This window comes from Dermacentor variabilis, chromosome 7, assembly GCF_050947875.1.
Source record: "Dermacentor variabilis isolate Ectoservices chromosome 7, ASM5094787v1, whole genome shotgun sequence".
In the NCBI taxonomy this organism is placed as follows: domain Eukaryota; kingdom Metazoa; phylum Arthropoda; class Arachnida; order Ixodida; family Ixodidae; genus Dermacentor; species Dermacentor variabilis.
This window is the reverse complement of record NC_134574.1, coordinates 104,201,054-104,220,591: the sequence shown is the minus strand read 5'-3', so window position 1 is coordinate 104,220,591 and position 19,538 is coordinate 104,201,054. Positions and strand designations below refer to the sequence as shown.

Sequence of the window (19,538 nt, the reverse complement as noted above, 5' to 3'; positions counted from 1 at the left end):
TTCGACAAAAGTGCAGGTGCAGGGGTGAAGAGGTCGCGTGCTGGGTTTTGATAGCGTAAACGTTACAATTTCGCGTAGCATGAAAAGAGCGCTTGGAGCTGGCGTCTAAACAGCTAGGACACACAGACCCAAAAAGAAAGAGACGCGCGGAACCGATGCGTCTGCAACGTTTGCAGAGACTGTGTAGCGCCGGTGGCTTCGTATGCGCTGTGCTTTCGACGTTCCGTACGCGTTGAAGCGACCGATGCACCTAGGTCATTTGGCTCGCAGCTAGTGCCGCGATTCCTAACTCGAGCGTTTTCACTGACAGTTTCCCCTGTGATTGACAGAGGTGTGTTCATGTTCACTTGTGCGCGCGTGACACCGTGCTGGTTAATTTAGTTAAAACACTTTGACGGGCTAGTTGTTTTGAATTCGTCAGATAATGTGTAAGCGAGACTGAACAAGGACGTAGAAAGAAGCAGACACACAAAGACAGCGCTTTCTCTGTGTGTCTGTTTCTTTCTGCGTCCTCGTTGAGTCACACTTACACATTCTATCTTTGGTAATTTAGTCAGTAAGCTAATGTTTACAAGTTTATATGGCCTATAAAACTACTATCATTACTTCGTACAGCGGCCTATCAATTCGGTATCGCAATCGGTGCTTCGTCTTACCGGTGGAACAGTGATGCTATCACGGCATAATTGCCTAGTGCACACAAACTCTTTGTAGCTGCAACAAGAATTACAGCGATTTATTACTGTCGACTGTCACGTAGCACTTTCCCTCTTCAGGCGCCATGCCTAGGGCGGATTTGAAAGCCTGGTAGCTTAGGTTTCTTGACACGCCCTGAAATAAGAATAATGCAGGGGAATATCACATATTTCATATATTTATCATTTTGTATCTTTTGAGGGTAATAAGTTATTTCAGAAGTGAGCAGGCATAGTATAAGTGTACCAACACGCGCTACAGACAAAAACCAGAGGAATTAAAAGTGGAAAGATATTTAACCCACAAAAAGATAGCAACACAAGCAAATGACTCCAACAAACTATAAGAGGAAATAGAAAGTTATCTTCAATTGCACAATAATACGAACCTAACTAAAGCATCAATATAATAAAACTGCGCAGTGTTTCATCTTCTAGTTTGGTCAGCGGAGAAAAGAACATAAGCTTGCATCTGTAAGTTGTAGGAATATTTTGTTTATGTGAAGGTTTTAGGAAGCAGGTTGCGCCTTCGATGTTTATTGCCGTAAGTTTTTTTTCTCTTTATTTATTTAAGACGCAGTCACTAAAGAGTTCCCGCAAACACATGCAAAGGTGGACTCAACGTTAGGTTTATAGACGAAACTCTGGATTTACAACGGTAGTTGTTTCAAACAACACTAGCACAATGGTTCTAGTAACTTTTTAATTGTATTCGTCGCTAATAATCATGTCATGTATTCCATAAATATAACTAACAGTCAACTTCAGATCGAATGACAGTTTCATATGTAAAGAATACTTCCATTATTAAAGGGTAATAATTCGACTTCTCTCCGCACCTCAAAATGCACGAGCGGCTTTAAGTTGGCTTGTGTCAGAAAGCATAAGTCATAAGGGTAAATGAATAACTGACATTCAAACTCACAGCAGTGGCTACATCGCAGCGTGCCTCATTATAATGGGTCTCAAGCCCACCCTATAAGTCGTCTTACGACCATAGGTCGGCAACATATACAAAACTTCCCCGTACTCACTCAAGAAACGTGTTTTGTTGAGTTATTACTAAGCAAGACCACAAATTTGTTAATATTGATGAAATGTTAGCCTTAACTATGGTTAGATTTATAGGCGTTTGCAAAGATAGTTATTCGGGCATCAAGCGAGAGAAAAAGAGGGAAAGAATGCATATAAAGGCAGGGAAGTTAAGCAGAGGCAGTTGCAGTTTGCTGCCCTGTACGGGGGGAGGGAGTAGGAGGATAAAAGCAAAACGAGAGCGGATGAGAGAGAGAGAGAGAGAGAGAGCCAAGCATAAACAAACCACATACACTATATAGCAGTAGGCGGCGGCGTTCTTAGTCTATCGTGAAGGACTGTAGGCTTCAGGAATCGTAGTAGGGCGAATAAGGCCTTCCGCGCGGATTTTCTTTGGGAGCACTGGCCTAGACCTTTAAGTTCTGATAATGGACGATTGTCCAATTGGTCCATCACTCTGCACATCCCTGGCCTCTCGACACTATAGCGCGGGCAGAAACAGACAATGTGTACAAACGTCTAATCACGGGTGCATGTGTCGCAAGTGGGGTTCTTGTCCCTTCCAGTAAGGAATGCATAAGTTGCCCGTATGTTACAAAACAGCCCTTCTTTCCAGTACAGAGAGCGAGCGAGCTTTCAGTGTCGCTGCCAGACGTCTTCGTCAGAAAGTGAGGAAAGATTACAGAAGAAAATTTCAAAAAATCAAATTTTTAGTAAACCTGAACAACATTTGAATTGTTACAGAGAACGCACTGAAACAACCGAGCCTGCTTGTTCTAGTTACCGTACCTATGCAGTGGTGATAAAACTACGGACTAAAGCAACGTTCAAGTAATCGATTCCTTTCTACTAACTGCTACATTACTTTTGTGAGGCAGTTTATGGCACCCATAATCAATTACATTTTTGTTAATAAGTAATTATAATCGGATACTTTTTTCTGCAACGTGTGCAAGTCTGCAACTGTCTTGTTCGCTACCCCGGTTTCAGCAACTTCCCCTAAAGCGAAGTGTGTCCCCGGTCTGAGATTCCATGCTCGCCACGCCGCTGACACGAAGACGCGGTTCGCCAATCACCGCATCAACGTTTCCGTTTCCCGCCACCACTGGGACGAAACTGGTGCGAACGATGGGTCGTGAGATGATCTGTATAAAAAGTATGTGTTCCTATACTTGGTGTTTCTAAAGTCGCTCTTGTCGACAGAGGCGCTGCAGTCTGTGGGAAGAATCTGTCTTTTTAAGACTATTGCTTTGAACGAAAGGTGGTGTTTGCGTGATACCGAAGCGTCTCTTTTTACAGTTTCGGCCGCCAACTGTTGCGCCTGTCTACTCTATTTCTGTTTACCCGCCGTGGTTGCTCAGTGGCTATGGTGTTGGGCTGCTGAGCACGGGGTCGCGGGATCGAATCCCGGCCACGGCGGCCGCATTTCGATGGGGGCGAAATGCGAAAACACCCGTGTACTTAGATCTAGGGGCACATTACAGAACCCCAGGTGGTGAAAATTTCCTGGGTCCACCACTACGATGTGCCTCATAATCAGAAAGTGGTTTTGGCACGTAAAAGCCCATAATTTAATTTAATTGTTTCTCTTGCCGTCGGTGAGCCGCAGTTCAGAACTTAAATCAGTGTATTTCTTGGTACCGCTCACTACGACAACATATATTACGATTTGACAATTTTACGCGAGTGCGAAACGACCCTGTGCTGCGGTATTGGCACGATTTCCTTCCGCTGCGACGTGCGCGTACTGAAGCCTCAGAATTTCAGTGACACGGAGGAGGAAGCATTTGCTGCGTCTGAAGTAGTTCTGCTTCCGCTAGCGTCAGTATTTGTATCGTTTCGCTTTGCGCGTGCACTTAACGTTTCATGCGATACATAGGTTAGTTAAACTTGAATACCCAAACACGCGGAATAACAGTATTTTAATTCCTGGATATGCCATTCAAGCCAAGGTCGGTAGTGCTCGCCTGTGCTGGCGAACGTGTCAACAGAATTTTTATGCCGCCTGTTTGTCTTAAATTAGCGAGTTTTGATGAACGAGCCTTCATTAGCGAGTGCACACTTCAGTCGGTCGAGAACAGACCCTTCAGCATATGTTTGAGAAGCCGCTGTGTTCTAACAGACAGCGCGAGCTACAAAATATGTGCTTGTTCGCTACCTCAGGGTGTTTCCTTTTGTTCCGAACCCGTGTAGCTGTGCGGTGCCGGGAAGCCGTACTGAACACCGCATCAAGACCGGGTAAGCGACACTATAGCTCGCCAGAAACCATGCTGCTTTTCGTTAATTAGCTCTTTTTCTCACGGATGATTAGTAATTTTTTTTCTTCAAATGTCACTGACCAGATGACTGCTCTTCATGTCTGACAAGTTTGATCTGGTATACGATATGATTTCTAAGGTATTTCTTGCACTCCTCTTAACACGAAATGCCAAAATAACAACAAAATTCAGTACTCACCACATTGTTTTACACATTCGCTCCTGTTTCCGAAACCCCCACGATAGCAACCAGTGTACCTCCTGCAGCCTACGTCAGACGACCAGTAATACAGAGTAAATCTAGCCTTGCACTTTCCTTGTCGAGGAGCCTGCAGGCACGACCTCCTTGGGCGTTTTTCCTTATCCGCGTCCGTTACTGCAGAACAAAAAAGAGTATGTAACCTTTTAAGCATGGGAAGCGTTTTCCATGTGGAAGTAACTGTTATTTCAGCTGTGCTTTAAAACAGTTACAAATGCCTACCTATCACGTACGGGTGTACTCAACTATTCTATAACTTAAATTTGAAAGCTTTATTATATTGGCAAAATTCCTGGCATGCTTCCTTCCAAGGTGTTTTTTAAACCTATGAGCATAAACAAGCGCAGCATGCCTCTGTCAGCGATTGTGAACGAGGTTTCAAAATGGAGTTGAAGAGAAAATAATCAGGGGCATTTTGACATGCTCGTAATTTGTGGTAGCTATTCCTTCTGTGCGGAAATTAAGGGAAAGGAAGATGGCGACCTCTTTTATAAGACATTCCTATCGCAAATAGCTGCTGATGTAGCAGTATGCACGCCCAAAGCAAAAGTTAAATAATTATTTCCACGAAGAATTTTGATGATAATCTTCCTAATTATGATTATAATTAGACTATTTTTATGCTCACTGCAAGACGAAGGCCTCTGCTAGGGATATCCAATTACCCCTGTTCTGCGCTTACTAATTCCAATTTGCGCATGCAAATTTTCTCATTTGATCAACCCATCTCAGTTCTTGCCATCCTCAAAGGCGCTTCACGTCTCTTCGAACCCATTCTGTAACCATGGTCCACCGGATCTGCTAATATTGGTCCACCGGTTATCTGCCCTGCGGATTAAATGGCCTGCCCAGCTGCATTCTTTTTCTGCAAGAATATGGGTTATCCCCGTATGCTCTCTGACCCTCAATGTCCTCTTCCTATATCTTAACGTTATGCCTAACATTTTCCCTTCCATCACTATTTACATGGTCCTTAACTCGTTCCAAAGCTTCTTTGTTAATCTCTAAGTTACTGCCCCATATCTGCCGCGGTAGAATGCAATGATTTTGCACTTTGCTTTTCAACGACAGTGATAAGCTCCCATCCAGGATTTGGTAATGCTTGTCATATGCAATCAAACAGATTTTGATTCCTTCTTTGTGTATTCCCCTCATCATCAGGGCCCCGCTGAAGAATTCATAAGCTTTATTTAGGATGATATCATTTGTGCATTTCGAAAGCAATTATAAGACACTCCAGGTTAATTAGCGACTGCTTATTGCAATGCACACGGCTGATAAAACTACGACCCTTACTTCACGCAGCTTGCTAATATATTTTCACCGCTATTCTATTAATGCTTCCCTTTCTGGTGAATACAAAGTGGATACAAATCTCACAAAGGGCACGTGACAAACGCCAGCTACAAAATTTCTGACAGGAGATACCTGAGAACAACGACGAAAGACAACTCTGTTTAAAAAAACAAGCAGGATAAATGCGTCATCTACAATTCCATTGAGGACACGCGTCACGGTACGGGCGTCGGATATTTTCGCATTCACCTGTTGTCACAGAGCGAGCACGTCCTGTATTTACGGTGCCGAGCGATTGAAACGCGATGTCGGAGCTTTTTGTGCCACCGATTAGCGTTGGGTAATCGTTGTGCGGGGCCAAATGCGTTCACAATGCGTTAGAAATGCTGTCGTTTTTATCGCATAACCCAATGCTCTATCTCGGTGTCCCCTGTGCTCAGCACTTTCGCAGATAGCACCGGCAGCCATGCGCTCTGAGTATCGCATTTCGATCGCTGAGCACTGTACGCAAGGTCGGAATCAGCCGGTGTGTGAACAATTTACTCGACGTCTCTCTAACCAGTGAAGTGACGTCCAACACGTTTGCTAAATAGTGCATTTATGTATTCATTTATATATTTTAACGTACTGCTTCCCCGAAGGGCTATCGCAACAGCGGAAAGTACAGGATTCAAAGATGGCAAAAAAAGAAAGACAACATTCAGTACGACATCAGTGGTTGACAATATGCCCGAGGAATTCAACAGCCGGTAAAGATCAATCGTAATTATGAATAGCATTCCACTGTTGCATGATGCGGATAAAAAAAGCTGTATTTGAACACCCAGGTGCTGTGTTGAAAAGGAGACATTCAACTCGGGATGGTGTCGTGCGGATGTAGGTCTCGCGGATGTGACGTACCTGCTGACTACAGGAATCACGCAATTGACCGATTGCCCGGAAGTGCGTTAATCTGCACCCTCTTGTCCTGCACCAACTCTCTTTCACATCAACGATCCTACTTAGCGCGTTGCGGAATTCCCAACAGAAACAACTCGGCGCTGTTCCTCCTCCTCCTCGTCCCTGGAAGCTGTACCTAAGTCCCCGTTTTCCTACCTTCTTCCCTCCCCCCCGCCACGTAGTCTGTTGTCCCCTCCTTCACACTGTTGTCGACTTCGGCTGCGGACACTTCAGTGGTAGTGCCGTCGTGAGTGTCCCTCATAGAGGAAAGCAACAAAATAGGAGAGACACTGCCATCACATTTTTGAAGCCGGAAGTGCAGCCATGATGGTGTGTCATCCTTCCTTGCCAGTGAAGCAGCACACTGACACGGACAAGGCGACAAGACACAAGAATACCCGACACTCGCTGCTGTTGTGTGTCTTCGCCGTGTCCGTGTCAGTGGGCTGCTTCAACCGGAAGGTATGCTGATTAACCACCAACTAGCCCAACTTACCGCATTACTGAGTGTCTTCCTTCTTTACACTTCCAATCAGCTTTGACGGAGCTGATAAGCGCGAGTTTTGAATTTCCATTGCGACGAGGCTCCGGAAGCGTGTGCTGCTCACCGCGCGTCAGAACAGGGCCTACGAAACTTCAGTAACAGTTTTAGTTAAACAGACGTGCTCCTGTGTTTTTCCGCAGCACGTTGAAGAAGACAAAGACCCCGCTCTGATTACTTGAGTGTGTCGGTTGCTGGCTGACAGTCACATTCATAAAATCAAAACACCACTTTCAAGTTTAGAAACCACGCTCCAAAGTCTGCTTGTCTCGCGAACGGAACCTGCTGCGAGAAAGACATGGTCCGAAAAATCTTATCCCACTTTTCAAATCCGAGAGCAGCAGCGAGAGATTCCGGAGCGCGGTTGCTATGGCAGCGTTGAAGTTTGGGCTACCAGTCCCAGTGCTCCTTTGCAAAAAACAGCACCGACTTCCCACACTTTCTCCAACACGTCCATGCTTGCCAGGCCCTCTCCTACGCTTTTCCTTCCTCCATGCTATCGCTAACGGGCCCGCGATTGCTTTCCGACGTGGCTATTTTAGATTCCTGTCCTGTTCCTGCTTCGGAGCCAGCCTCACTCACGGTGCTCACATCAAATCGTCCATCATTTTTTGGTGGAATGACGGCCGTCAGCTTCATTTCAACATTTGGTAGTTTCTCTTCTACCACATTTTCTGGTACTGCCAACTCTTGTGTCCATTTTCTAGTTTCCCGGCCCGCTTTACCAGCTTATCCTTCTCCTGCTCTAGACAGTCTAGTCGCAACTCTAGCTCCCACATCATACGGATAAAATGCGCGTCATTGGCCACGCCTACCCACTCAAGCCACGTTTCTTCCATCGCGTATGAATACACGCATTCCGTACAACGCACCCTGGAGCCCTTCCTACCAACCATCGTATGTACTAACAAGGCACTGTAAAAAATAGCCCTACCTGTAGAAAAGAATTTCGTGACTTACCTAAACTTTACAAAAAAGACATAGAAACTGAAAAGCATAAGAAATAAGCTAGAATGCTCGTTTAAACTAACAAACTAATGAGCAAAAATCTGATCCTAAATAAACTGATGGCTTTGACCTACTGCTCCAGTTGAGCTGAGAAGGCACTTGCAGTGGGAACATCTGTTCTCTTCAGCGTCAGTCGAGAAAGTAACGCCTCAACAAGCCTTACAGCAGGGCATGTCAACAAATCCTTCGCGCATTATGTGACTGCGCAACGCATGTGTCTCGTGTACGCGCACGAGACAGCGCTGGGGTGTCTCGTCCAATAAGAAATCACGGCATATAACTCGCGATCATCGGGGTCACATTAGAAGGGTATTCAAGGAAGAGATGTGGTTGTCTGTGGAAGGATGCAGTAAACTACTCTTTCCACTTATCCAAGAGTGTTTATCTCTATTTTTGCAGGCACAAGTCTTCCCGCAATGAACAAGTTCTGGTACTGTCTTTCTTTAAAGATTGATACATTTCTGGTGGTGCGGCGGGGCATGATTGGAAATCTGCCGAGCACAATAGAATACATACGAGACCCATTCTAACCTGTAGAACTGACTTCAGTATAGCACCGCACTTGCCACATCCCTCCCCTTCATTAGGACCTGCCTGAATTCTGACCACTTTCCAATGCGCCGACATCTCTGACAACGATCTGACATCTCTGACAACAGCTCGTCGCATGTTGACTACACAGGCCTGAGTCGTTCCACGGCTGTATGTTCAGGGATGAAGAAGACTGATAAGATTACTTCAAGTACGTCGCAAATATCGACGCCTGTAACGAAGAACGAAAGCTTCAGAACGTGTACTTCGCTTTAGAGGAGTCAATGAAGACGTAGTTTGAAAACCATGAGGCAGAGTCATCATCGCAAGAACAGTGTCGGCGGCAGCTGCTTCCAACATATGCCAGCACCCGTCACCGAGAGATGGCGTAGCACTCTAGCTCATTCCAAGCCAGAAGTGAAGGCACACGAAAGACAACGTGAGGATGTACATTAAGGACAAGTCCTGCCTCTTCAGATTGGCTGATCCATACTTGACCGATGTAGGAGTTGGCGGGCGATCTTGCCGCTGCCACCATATGTAAGATTTGGAGTCGGGCTTGTAGAACGATCGGAGGAACTTGGGGCGACAGGACTAGGCGAGCAGGATTTGTTTGCAGTATTTACATTTGAACATGGGATACATTTACCCAGTTTAGCGTGACTCCCAAATGGAGCCCGCAAGACGAAGCATACAGCAAACGAGCACACAGCTCACGAGTACATTAACGAGCACCGAGCACCACGACGAGCACGCAGCTCACGAGTACGATCACGAGCACAGACAAAGACGACGAGCACACCTAGTAGCCGACAACAAGCCGTTTTTAAACACTTCGTGTTCCCTAGATCCCTAGGTCAGGCAAAACGTTCGACGTATGCGTAAACAAGCCGCCTCTCTGCAGGACGTTTTACACACACACACTCACACACAGGTTTCAGTGCCCCCTCCGAGGGCCGACGACCTTTGCAGCACTGAGAGCTGACCGTCGCAGCGCGGTCGTCGAGGTGTCCATTGTCTTGCATCCCCGCAGCCAGGTGGTCACGCCCGACCCATGCCGGCGCCTCTAAATTCCAGAGCTGCCTTTGTCTTGTAGTCTCCACGTGTGTCAGCAGACTGTGACGAATCCTGGGGCCCACGTACCGCAAAGCACCTTTTTGTCATAGAAGCTGCCCTTGCCGCCAAACGTGGCCAGCCCTGCTGACGTCACCGATCCTCCGAACGAGGCGCATGGTGGATTAACGCTGCCGTCCTCGCTCGTTCTCTGAAGGGCGCCACCACCGCGGGTGGATCGATACACGTGCAGCGGGCTGAAATAACCTGCACGTTGCCACCTCGGCAGGCCATTCCTAACACCGAAGAGAAAAAGTCGTGCCATCTGACGAGTACCGTTAAGCGAGAACTTTTTGCAAGATCGGTGGGCTGTCCACCAAGCATAGTAGTGCAATTTTGCGCCACAGCGAGTACGATTGGAGAAGACACTGTAGCAGCGTGCTCGTCAATACAAACTTGACATTAGGAGTACATCTTCAGGAATCGTAACTGCATGCTTAGGCAGTAACACCAAAGAGCTCAAGGATCTTGTGCGATAAATCGTAACGGAAGATGATCGCAAGCGTTCCATCTCAATTCTCGCCGACACTCTCACTTTTCTGCGACGTCACTAGAGATGAAGTTAGGCCGCCTAGCCTTCGAACTCACCGCAGGTTGCCTTCAAGATACGGCGCGCTCAGCTGCAGCAGCCGGAGGAGAAAAGCAGATGTGCAGTGACCTGCCTGCTTCCGCCCCTTCAAGTAGTCGCACACATGTCCCGCTCCATCGTTTCGCGCGTGAATTAGTTAGTTGGCGTTCAGAACTTCCTTGCCTCCTACTAGGCGTGAGATTCTTCTTTTCGCACTTTTGGAGGTAATCCATAATGTCTGCCAAACACAACTACTTTGTAAGAGCTGGCATTTCGGAGTATTTATTCGCTTCCGCGTACTGCAGCTTGGCTAGGGAGAAAGTGAGCAAACCGTGCCCTCCCAGATAGTACCTAGGGAAAAGCAGATTTCAACAAGCAAAAGTCCCCACATGTGTCTGTCGGAATTCACGCGTACGCATAAATCGCACAAATGCGAGAAAGAAGGTTTTTACGTGCAAGCGTAACTGGCCAGCTCGTGAAATTGGCGGTGTTTGTCTGAAGCCGCTTTGCAAGCGAACGAGGAAAGGCGTCTGGGCCCCCGTGCTGGCTCTGGTTTGTCTGCAATTAAATGTGCAGACGGAATGTCTACACAAATTATTAGCACTATGGGCAAATACAATGCAGAAATCTGAATATAAAGATTCGTAAGCGTCCTTCGCATTCTTGATAAAGTAAAACATTGAACACAGTCTGGCACGCGTATGCCTGAAATTGCACTGCTTAAATGTTTGCTGTTGATTGATAATGAACATTTTTATGAAGGGCCAACCCCGCTTACTGTTCAAGAATACGTTGAACATGCATTGGCAAGTCGTTATTTACGGCATACGGCACTGTATTGCACTCTCTTATGGCTGGCCGATGGCTCGTAGCCTGGCGTGCTCTGCGTTCTCACCGCTCAGTTTGCGTTGAACCGATAGAATGCTCGAAGGTCGCTTCGCTCACTGCTGCTGCCGCGGTCCCTCAAGCCAGAATTTTTTACAGCGAGTGTCCGCGGTTATCAAGTGTGAAGTGTTTATGTTTTTATGTTTCCCTATGCGGTGCACCATGCCAGATAATTTAGATAGTCAGCGAATGTTTACAACGGGACCTTTCACTCCGGCGGCGGCTGCGTATGGCGCTGCCGCTCGAGCCCTGTCTTGAATGCGATCTGCGATGCGAAGAGTATAGGTGTCTAGGCGAATGGGTTGGGTAGGTGCGCTGGTAGTCATAGAAGCCATGTGGGTCGGCGTTGGTTTTGGAGGCATCGGTGGAGCATTGACTAGAGAAACTGCGGCCACTTGTGCGTACGTTGGTGGGGCTTAAGGGGTTAGATGGTCCGTATGCGCTGCACCAGCCATGGACGCCGATTCCTCCTTGACAACGTCTCGCAGATTGGTATCCGAGGCTTAAGCCCTCAGGCGAAGCCAAGATGCTGCAGTTCTTCTCGAATTATTGCACGGACCATTGCTCGTAACGTGGGGTTGTCGGCGGTAGTGTTTGTAGTGGTGTATGACTGCAACCATACTTATTCTAGTTCGTCAAGCTGCTGGCAAGTAGTGACGATATCAGCGACGGTAGCGGGGTTCTTGATGGCTAACGCATTGAAAGTGATAGCTCCGATGCCTTTGAGGATGTGGCAAACCCTGTCTCATTCGATCATGGCCGTGTTGATGCGTGGACAAAGAGCAAGCACATCCGCGATGTACGATGTTTAAAATACCCAGAGTTGTTGCTTGCGAGTGTCGAGGGTCTTTTCGTGAGGGCGGAACGAACCGCCAGTGTGCCGAAGATTTGTCAGAGCTGCTGCTGTTTGAAAGTTCCCTAGTTTGTGAAATCAACCTCATGGTTGAAAAGCCTAGTCTTCGCCACTCCTGTGAGATAAAAGGCAACTTCACGTAGCTTGGACGCATCGTCCCAACGGTTAGCCGAACTCACTCGGTCGTAGTCATCCAGCCAATCTTCGACGTCTTCACCGCGAAGTCTAGCAAACAGATGGGGATCACGCTAGTGCCTACTAACAATCCAATACGGAGAGGCTAGGGTAGTTTAGGCCGAGATGGTTGATGTATAAGTGCCTGTTGGCGCGTCCTGCGACATGTCGGCGGACAGCTGGAACAATCGGCAACCTGATGGAAGATGCAGGAGGTTGAGCCTGAATAAGAGGACGGAGGACCGAAGAGCACACTCCACCACTTGTGACACAGCAGTTATCACGACGTTTATTTCGCGTCGGAGATGCGGGGAACCGACCACGCCCAAAGCACAGATCACACTCAAAAGAAAGCCCCACAAGCGATGACGAAGACGAACCCCATGTGAACCCCACGTGATGGTGATCATGTACAGATGACAAAGAATAGCTTAATCAATGCCCACATTCAATGTTTTTGGCGAATATGTTACGAAACGTAACACTTCCTTTTACCTAATACAGACTTATGACTCCCTTTTCCTTGGCGAAATTTAGACGCTTTCGCCAAAATTATAACTGCTTTCGTAGACACTCAAAGGGGGTGTGGCGGTAATAACAATCAACATAGTGCCAGCAGAAACCACGTCCCTTCACTGAAAGCCAGGTTTGGTATCGAGACGCCCTCGATTGTGCTAGCTTTTATTGTATATGCTCACAATAAGCAAGGGCACCATAGCTGCAGCTCAACTGACATGTTTTTGTTTTGCATCGCTGGTAAGGACGCGTGCTTCTGATTAATTTTGGAGGAAACAGGATGTTTGAGGGGTAGTAATGAACTCAAGCGTGGTATCCAGCAACATGCATGGCATGTTGAACCTAGAGCGCTAATTATCGAGTGATTTTGACGGCAAAAATTCAAGTGCAGTTGAGCGGGGCACAATGAATATCAGCGCAATATGCATAATTTTGTACTTACCACTCCCTATATTCTAACTGCAGTACCAGTTTGCTTACAGCTGTCACTGCATTACTACTGTGCTTGATCAGAAATCATTCGTGATTGCGAAATGGAAATTAGAGGGAGAAATGCGCGCTGGGTGCTCGTGTGTTGTAACCCTCACAAAAATAGCCAGAAATCAGTTCATCTTATTTTCGAAGCGAAGTCAACACAGTCCCGGTACAGTTCTCAATCAACAATTTTTTTTTCTCTTCACTAGCTACGCCTCGCAGAAGTTTTAGCTCGCTGCTTCTTAATATTCACAGTGGCAACATTATTTGAGCAACACTATCTATTAAAAATCTTAATTGCTTGTAGCTGCTTCATACTATTTACCTCTTCTCCTATAGAACGGTTCGGGCATACAAGAGAGAGATATCCCATGCGGCTACCGCCCAAAATAGCAGGCAATGAGCACACCACGGTTAAATGCCAGCGCTAGCAACACGCCCGCACATTGCCGTGCCCTATCTCTCACTTACTCAACTCCTTCTCCTCAATCCACTATCTAAACCTCTTTGGGAACTATGACTACTCCTTGTAATGGCTGCTATGAATAGACTATTACCCACACGTGCGGAGTCGTGGTGCTAACTGCGTCAACCCGTGACACGACTCCTGACCGTATTCCGTATCCGCCGCCTTTAACTGTCCTTCGGGTCGTACCTACACCTGGGCCCTCCAAGACGCATAAATCTGCGGCGACCGGTTTAACATGAACCGACTTTCGCGCTTCTCTGCCACGTCCGCTGTTCCGTGCAGTTCGTCGTCGGGTGTCTTCAGCACCACTAGTTTCCAGGGGCCGTTTCCTCCTCGGCACGAGCCAGGCAGCCAACCGTGCCCTTCGAGTGTTCCACTTTAACTGTTGAGATGTGACACACTGAAAGAGCAGACTTCTATGACGTCACACGCCCTCAGCGCCAAAGACAAGAGGGGCCTCGCACGGCAGCTGGCTTCGTTGGCTTCTTCAGCTTACGGCTACGTGATCAATCAATCGCACCATCCCAATCTCACCAAGGGCATCGCGACATTGCCCTGTGCGTTATGACACTGTGTAAACCTGTTGGGAGGGTGGCGTCTGCCTGTTTCGCACACTTCTTGCAACCATACCTTGCATCACCCGTCCGCAGTGCCACTTTCAGCCTCGACACCAGACAACTTCGTTCTTCCCCTTCGCTTCTAGACCGACTTTATGCGGGATGCCTAAATGGACACCGATAACTGCCGGTTCTGTGCAGATTCTTTCTTTTTGTTGGGCTTGTTTTCTATTTACGTTTCAATCGTATTATGCCTTAGGGAGGGGTGGCGGGAGCTGGCGAGCCTCTACGGCAGCGTTACAGCTAGATACAGCAGCATTGAGGAAAACTACCACCACTTGTAGATTTGTTATGCGGATAAGAGCACGATTACTCGCCCGATCCGAACGGTCGCGTCTACTTACTACTCCCGAAACTATCGCTACTATGGCTGACCGGTTTCGTTAATGTGTTGCTGTGGCCGCTGTCTAGGACTTCGGCCTTAAAATACTCAAACTAAAACAAAATAAAACGCTGAACCAAAAACAATGGGCTATAAACAAGTCCCATATATCAAATACTATTAAACCTTACGAGTAGAAAATTAGCACAAAGAATGATCAGGGCACCGCAACATTACGGTGCCTAAAACCGATAATGTGACTGTCAAACACATAAGTAAAAAAGCCACCTTGCTGCTCATATTCTCCGTATATGCATAGGGTTCTTTACCCAATAAGTAAGCTACCCATGGTACCGTTTGCTGTGTAATACGCGAGATATCAAGCATATATTGTATGCTTTATACAATATATGTGTGTACAAAGTAGGTACAAAATATCAACTCGAATTATTGTAACTATCATTTCTCACGATTTATGCTTCATGTCAGCACTGTTGAAACAAATCTCAAATTTTTGATAAAATGCCGTCTTGATAACTGTACATCATAAAAATGCACCTAATCTCTAACTAGTCCACACATATTCAATATAGCCACAATGTTCACCATATTATGTGCAACTTGTTTTTCTTTCATTCCAATAATTATCATTTCTCTCGAGGAGATGAGCAAGTATTGCTTGTTCATATATATAGTCAGCGTTATACCGAGAAAATGATCGGTATTTATCTTCAGAGTTTCTTTCTCTTGCGTTTTTCTGCGTGTGTGTGCGTGTTTTTCTCCTAGCTATTTCTATACGCCTTTGTATGTTGATGACCACATATATTTTCCTACCTGGCATCATTTCTACAAAGAAAATTACAAATGACACCTGAACGTAAAATTTGGTCGAACCATGGACAACAACCACAAATAAAGCAACCCGCGTCGCTTAGGATGGTAGGATATCTACGCATACATGAACTTCTAATATTTATAAGATTTAACTTTCGAAACTTCAAGAAATTTTTTATCACGAACAGAACTACAACGGTGAGAACTTACCGCATAAAATTGCAAGAAAGATCACAAAAATCACCAGTAAAAGGCGCATTCTTCCTGATGGGAACCGCAATATCTTCTGTGCTTTGACCAGTCGAAATGTACAACCTGTCTTGTGAGGAAGACTATATAAAGGATACAAGAACGTCTCTTGGCCAGCGACATACGAATAAATGATATTAAAGGAATAAAGCAAAAACAAACGAGCATCATGGAGCACGGTCCCGTAAAAATGACAGCTGCACCGCTGCATTTATTTTTTTTATTGGGTATTGACCTGGTGTCTTTGACGTTATCACATTGAGAAAAAAAGAACATCGCTGACGTTGTCCAACCGTAAGGGTAATTAGGAGGACATTGCTCTTAAAAAATAACAAATACGCGCGCGTTACTTCTGGCTGCGCCTGCATGTGGTCGCAAAGACGGGAGCGAGCTGATATTTAGTGACGTCGTGAAGCACCCACCTTTTGAAAACAAAACTTACTCGAAGAAACAAGTATTTGCGTAAATTACTGAGGATCCTCTGACCATTTACAAGAAATTTCCTACGCGGTATATTACACGCCAGTACTCCGTTTAAATTTGTTTAAACACATTTACGCTAGGAGTTAGGAGGATTATATTGTGGACCAATCATCTTCCGCAGTTATAGACTGCTTGCTGCATTTATTTAATGCACGGATCACGGTAGTGCCACCAGGGCTATGACCAGTTTGGTGATTTTTTTTAAATCATTGGTGACATGTCGGCCTCTTAGATACGACCTCCATTTGTCAACTTGTGAAAATAGTTTTGACATTGATACGTGCTGTTACAGGAGTATCTGTTACTAACACTCAAAGGAATCTCGGTAATGATGCCATTGCATTTACTTGTAATATTGCTCCTCAGCAAATGCTTTCTCGATGTTTGGTTAAGGTTCTAGAAACCGATTCCTTACGTAATAGTTCAAGATTAGCTGCCTCAAAGTATGGTCTAAAGAAGGTTACCGCTCTGCTACTATTTTAAAATATCCGAGTGCTGTTGGTGGCGAGGCATCCGCAGACAGCTCAGTAAAACGAGAACCTCGTTCTGACCTAACGAAGGTGGGATCCACAGCGGAAAACAGAAATGCAAGACGAACAAAATCTGCGGCAGCTGGTTTCTTAAAGCAGCTAAACTTATATCTGCAATATGTTGTACATCGAAAATCAGAATAAACCCTCCTACTGCCGAACAATCCTGCATCAAACTGTTCTTCCTTACTCTATAACAGTTGATCGCTGTTTATTGAATGGGACAATAAATCGAAAAATATTTTTCCCTGTTTTATTAAAAACCAAATGATAATACCAAAACGCAAATCTAGGGAGATGTGTTCATGTTTGCTTGTGCATGCGTGACAGCACGCTTGTTAATTTAGATGGTATTGCTATGCTTACGGGTTTATACGGCCGATAAATCTACTATCATTACGTCATACAGATGTCTGATAATTTGCTATCGCAATCGATGCTTGGCCTTTAGGGGAGAAACTACGACTTCTTTTCGCTCCAACCGTTTTTCTGCACACCAGGGTCTCGAGGTAGTCCCGGAATGAATGGAGAGCACGTTGGACTCATGTTGCAACGGAACGGTGTTCGAAACCAACCAACCGAACAATGCGGGTTGCCGTGTATGTAGCAATGGGTATACGCCACTGTACCAATGACTTTTTATAGCTAAAGATTTACTACACACGTCGAGCCACGTTTCGACGTCGCCGCGAATTTCTCCTTCACTTTACTGCTGCTGCGCCGTAGCCTTGGCAACGCATCACGTGACTCGCCGCGCCGAGCTCCGCCGCCCCCGCCGCCGGTTTGGCGCATGCCCTCTCCGCAGCCGGGTTGCGGCTTGACCACCTGACTCGCCGCGCGCCTAGCCAATAGGAGCGCCGCGCTTACCTAGTCAGTGCGAAATTGGTCATAGATGAGAGCGAGGCCGGGCCGTCCTCTCAGCGTTGCGCGAGAGCTGGAGGCTTTGAGCCGACGTCGCCATGCGGCATCTTAGCACTCCGCGGATGTTGCCTGGATGTTGCCGGATGCTTGCTTCACTGGAAAAGGTCCGGAATGCAACAAGCGCCGCACCGTCGAGATCAGTCTAGCGACCGCGTTCGCGCCCTATCCGTCTGTGCTTCGACGCTGCGCATATTCGCACCATCTCTTTGCATGTCTAACACTTGCGCTTTCTCTGCAGCACAACAGGCGTCGCACCATAGAACGACACGCGTATACCCAAACCAAATGACCCCTTAGGCGCCTAGGCACCTAGGTACCTAGGCACCTAGGCAACCGACCTAGGCACCGCCGTCATACCTGGCTTAATTATGATTGTATACCTAAGATAATAATTACAGCTAAATCAAAGGTTAACAAAGTGAAAACAAGTCTTAACAAGGCTAAACCAAGCTTTCGCTTTGCATATCCGGGGTTAGCTGAGTTAAGCGCAGGAACATTTTAGGTCAACTTGGCAAAGGGCAACAATGTGCTGCTGGTGCCTATTCTGCCTCAGCGTACATGTGCCTAAGACTAAGGACCTCTGAAGATGTCGTTTTCCACGTAGAACCCGCGCCTTTCAGGAAGAGAGTGCAACGACTGCTGATTGCCTTTATGCGAGACACGGAGTTCTTCGACACCTGGTGATCCACATAGTGACACTCACATTAGGCTGAGGCTAACGAATTGTCGGCTATGTATGCCAGGCTAAGCCCCCTGTTGAAACACCGCTACCACCAGAACCACCAGACTAAGGCAATAAAATTCATATATTGAGAGAGAAATATAAGGGGTGTCAATGTAAGGGGTACTGAAACAGTGTCGCATTGTTGGCATTGTCAAATGATAATTCATTAATAGAGTTGAAATTATTTCTCCCTTCATTGTTCCAATAAATAAACGGTAATCAGCTGTTCTACGTTAAGGAATAAAAGTTTATGTCGTCGGGCTCCATAGTGGGACTGTTTATATGGGTTCTTGCTAGACGAAATTTTCCAGGTATGTGTTTAGCTGTTTTTAGCAACCATTTGTCGCGGATTTTTCTTCGAATTGCGCTGCTACTTTCCATTGTGGATACAAACGTGGTTACATCGAAATGAGATTCTCGGTTTGCTTTGATGTCTGACGTGATGCCTAAATGTCATTTGATGTCTGATGACTATTAACGACTAAGAATTAGTACTAATGATTTGTAATGACTACTCATGACTCCGAAATGACCAATATGTCTAACGACGGCTTGTAATGACCACAATTGATTAAAAATGACCAGAAACGTCTAGTAATGAGTAGTGATGACTGAAATGACTACTAATGAATTGTAATAACTACTAATGACTATGAACTGACCATTACGTCTAATGAAGGCTTGTAATGCCCATAATTGATTACAAATGGCTGAAAATTCTTACTAGTGAGCAGTAATGATTAATAATGACTGAAATGACGGAGTAATGACTACAAATGGCTAAAGATGCTCAGTAATGAGCAGTAATGACTAATAATGACTGAAATGACTTGTAATGACTAGTAATGACTACGAAATGACTAACATGTCTAACGACAAATTGTGACGACTACAATTGATTTCTAATGACTAAAAATGCTTAGTAGTGAGCAGTAATGACTAAAGAAAGAAGATAAATACAAGAGGCAAAGAGAATGAGGCGAATGATAAGACGAAGAAGAGTAGGCTTTCGCCGTTCACCTTTTAAGAGAGATATTAAAACAGCCTGTAATTTTTTAAGAGCAATGTCGTCCTAACTATCCTGACGGCTGGACCACGTCAGTGATCTTTTTTTGTCAGTGTCGAGATGTCAGGATAACGTCAAAGACACCAGGTCAGCCATTTGAAGTTCAGCTTATATATGAAACTCAAATATCCATTATCTGTTTTCTAACCGTCATTTCTGCTAGCTTTGCTCCGTTTACATG

The 19,538-nt window shown here is 45.9% G+C and overlaps 1 long non-coding RNA gene across 1 annotated transcript; it reads right to left on the bottom strand.

Moving 5' to 3' along the window:
- Window positions 1-707: 707 nt before the first annotated feature.
- On the bottom strand, window positions 708-15,753 carry LOC142586994 (uncharacterized). Its single transcript, XR_012829326.1, has 3 exons — window positions 15,595-15,753; window positions 4,185-4,361; window positions 708-831 (listed from the first exon to the last, which is right to left on the bottom strand). It is a non-coding gene; the product is annotated as an uncharacterized LOC142586994 (long non-coding RNA).
- Window positions 15,754-19,538: the final 3,785 nt, after the last annotated feature.